Genomic DNA, 3,557 nt, shown 5'->3' on the forward strand with positions numbered 1-3,557 from the left:
TTTTCCTTATCCGCTGCGAGGGTCATAAGGACAGAGGGATGTCGTATGCTGTAAAGCCCTGTGAGGCAAATTGTGATTTGTGATATTGGGCTTTATAAATAAAATTGAATTGAATTGAATTGAATTGAATTGAATTGAGTGGGCAGCACCTGTAGTCCCTGTGTTAAAACCCAATGACACAGCAAGACTGTGCAGAGATTACAAATTAACTGTAAATCAGATCTCAAAACTGGTACAGTACCCAATTCCCAGAATTGAGGACCTGTTTGCCACGCTTTCAGGTGGACAGAAGTTCACGAAATTAGATCTGAGTCATGCCTATCACCAGATTCCCTTGGACGAGGAAGCAGAGAAGTATGTGACCATAAATACTCATAAAGGTTTGTTCACGTACAGAGTGCTACCTTTTGGCGTTTCATCAAGCCCAGCGATATTCCAACGGACCATGGAGGGACTGCTGCAGTGGCCATCTTCCTCGATGACATCCTCCTGACGGGGAATGACGACCAAGAGCACCTGCAGACTCTGGCCATGGTGCTGAAACGGCAACAGGAAGCCGGTCTCAGGGTCAAGAGGGCCAAGTGCTTATTCATGAATGAGCAAGTGATGCTCCTGGATCATAAAGTGGATGCAACAGGACTGCACCCAGTCCAAGAGAAGGTGCAAGCGATCCAGGAGGCACCCACACCTTCAAATGTGACAGAGTTGAAGGCATACCTAGGACTGTTAAACTATTATAACAAGTTCCTGCCAAATCTGTCAACTGTTCTTGCCCCAGTGCACAAACTGCTACAAAAAGAGACAAAGTGGCAGTGGGGAGAGGCACATCAAGCTGCCTTTGACAAATCGAAAGAAATGATGCAGTCTGCTGAAGTGCTTGTGCATTACAACCCAGAGAAGGGCATTGTGCTGTCATGTGACGCATCACCATATGGAGTAGGTGCCATGCTGTCACATCACATGCCAGATGGAACTGAGAGACCCATAGGATTCACCTCACTAACATTAAATGCTGCCGAGAAGAACTATTTACAACTGGATAAGGAAGGACTGGCAGTGATGTTTGGAATAAAACATTTCCACAAATACATTTACGGACGGAAATTCACTATAGTGACAGATCACAAGCCCTTGTTGTCACTTTTCAGTGAGATGCAAGCAATACCACAAATGGTCTCACCCAGAGTCCAAAGCTGGGCAGTAACTTTGAGAGCCTACGAATACACAATAGTGTATAAAGAAAGGAAGTACCACTGCAATGCAGATGCCTTGAGCTGACTTCCTTTACCAGAGAAAGCTGAATTGGAGAGGCTGGAAGAGAGGGTTCTCATGCTGGAGAGCTCAGACATCACACTGGTGACAGCTGATGAAGTGGAAGCATGGACAGACAAAGATCCAGTACTCTCAACAGTGCAGGAGAGAGTACACAATGGCTGGTCATCTAAACTTAAAGGGGAGGAGTTTGCCCCCTATGAGGTGAGGAAACATGAACTCGGTATCCAGAATGGGTGTGTGTTATGGGGCTCAAGAGTGATTGTGCCAGAACCAGGCCGAGAAAATGTTATGAGACAGCTTCATCAGTGCCACCCAGGAGTGTTCAGAATGAAGGCACTGGCTAGGAGTTATGTATGGTGGCCAAAGTTGGACAAAGAGGTTGACGATACTGTAAAGGGCTGTACAACATGAGCACCGCAACATCCCTGCACCAGCTCCATTACACCCCTGGGACTGGCCTGACAAGCCTTGGAGCCGTATCCATGTGGATTATGCCGGACCGCTTATGGAAAAAATGTTTTTTTTGTGCTCATTGATGCACATTCAAAATGGATGGACGTGTATCCAGTGAAGTCTGCCACTTCAGCCACCACAATTGAGTGCCTGCGTACCAATTTCAGTAACCATGGACTGCCTGAGTTGTGGGTGTCTGATAATGGCACTTGTTTCACCAGCACAGAGTTCAAAGACTTCCTGAGCAAAAATGGAATCCGTCATGTGACCTCTGCACCCTACCATGCCGCCAGTAACGGGTTAGCAGAGAGAGGGGTACAAACATTCAAGAGAATGATGAAAAAATGTCCAGAGGGCACGCTGAGGGGTACAAACATTCAAGAGAATGATGAAAAAATGTCCAGAGGGCACGCTGACAGCTAAGGTAGCCAGAGTGTTATTTAGCTACAGAGTGAGTCCTCACACTAAAACAGGTCTATCCCCAGCAGAGCTGCTTCTCGGGAGGAAGCTACGTTGCACCCTGGATTCAATCCACCCAGACCTAAGCAGGAAAGTGAAGGAAAAACAAGAAAGACAAATAAAATAGCACAACAAAAAGGCAAAAGGATGCTGGTTCAAAACAGGAGACTCAGTGCTGACCCAGAACTTCAGTCTAGGATCCAAGTGGATCCTGGGAATCGTTGAGTCGGTGACAGGACCAGTGTCATACAAAGTGATGCTGGGTGATGGGAGAGTAGTGAGGAGATATGTGGACCAGATTCACACTCACCACCAGAGACAAGAAAAATGCAACAAGAACCAACAAGCTGCCTCTACTCAGTTGAGTCAGGCCGACACAAAAAACGAAGCATGGCTGGAAGCTGAGGAGGTGGTACTCAGTGGTGACAAGTTGGAGGAGCCAGCAGCTACTGAAGCTGTAGGAAGCTCAGAGACTGAACAAAGAACTATAACAAATACAACTCCAGTGAGGAGACAGTCAAAAAGGGAAACTAAGTTGCCCAGTTACCTTAAAGACTTTCAGTTGAACTAAGAGAGACTCACTAATAGTGTTGGTTGGCACATTAAAGAAAAAACAAAAAACAAAAACAGTTATAATGTTCCTGTGAGAACCTGCTTAAGGAGGGAGGGATGTTGTAACTGTGTGAATTGAGAGAAATATATGTTACTCCTTAGGTCCACTAGGTGGCGCGATGATTTCAGTTGTTACCTGTTGGGAGTTAATACAGAGAGAAAACAAGAAACAGTCAATGCTGTGTACTGTGAGAAATGAGGTGATCGAGCTGCACACTGTGCCTGTTGGAAACAAAATAAACTCCCTCATGTTCATTAAGAAGCCTCCCGTGAGTTACTACACAAACATCACTCAGTATCAGTCCTCCTGTCCTCTCCGCTCCTCCCTCTGCTGCTGAGAAGAGTTACCAAAAATAAGTATACTTGAAGTTAATTTTCTCAAGTATACTTAAGTAAACTTTAAGTGTATTTCCCAGGTATACTTTAACCCTTTGGGCCCTAGGCCTTTTTGGGGTATTTTTACTGCCTTTACTTTTAAGCTCATATCACAGTTATTATAAAGGCTACATACACATGCTATATCTTGTTTTTTTTTTTCAGGACAATCTGGGCTAACCAGACTCCTATGTGCCTGTATTTTATATTAAGTTTTATATCAATGAAAAAGAACAAATCCGTATGACTAAATTCTTACATTTTAACATGTATCTCACCATAGCAAGTTGGAAAAAGACATATTCTGCCATATATGAAGAGGGGAGACTCTCTGGAATCTGGCAATATAAGAACCGTGATGGTGGGACATTCTGTCACTTCAC

General features: G+C 44.7%; 1 pseudogene; it reads left to right on the top strand.

Annotated features, from left to right (window-relative positions):
- The window catches only part of LOC126393546 (uncharacterized protein K02A2.6-like), a 15,088-nt pseudogene that overhangs the window by 3,792 nt on the left and 7,739 nt on the right, over positions 1–3,557 (top strand).

The sequence above is a fragment of the Epinephelus moara genome, chromosome 1 (assembly GCF_006386435.1).
Source record: "Epinephelus moara isolate mb chromosome 1, YSFRI_EMoa_1.0, whole genome shotgun sequence".
NCBI lineage: Eukaryota > Metazoa > Chordata > Actinopteri > Perciformes > Serranidae > Epinephelus > Epinephelus moara.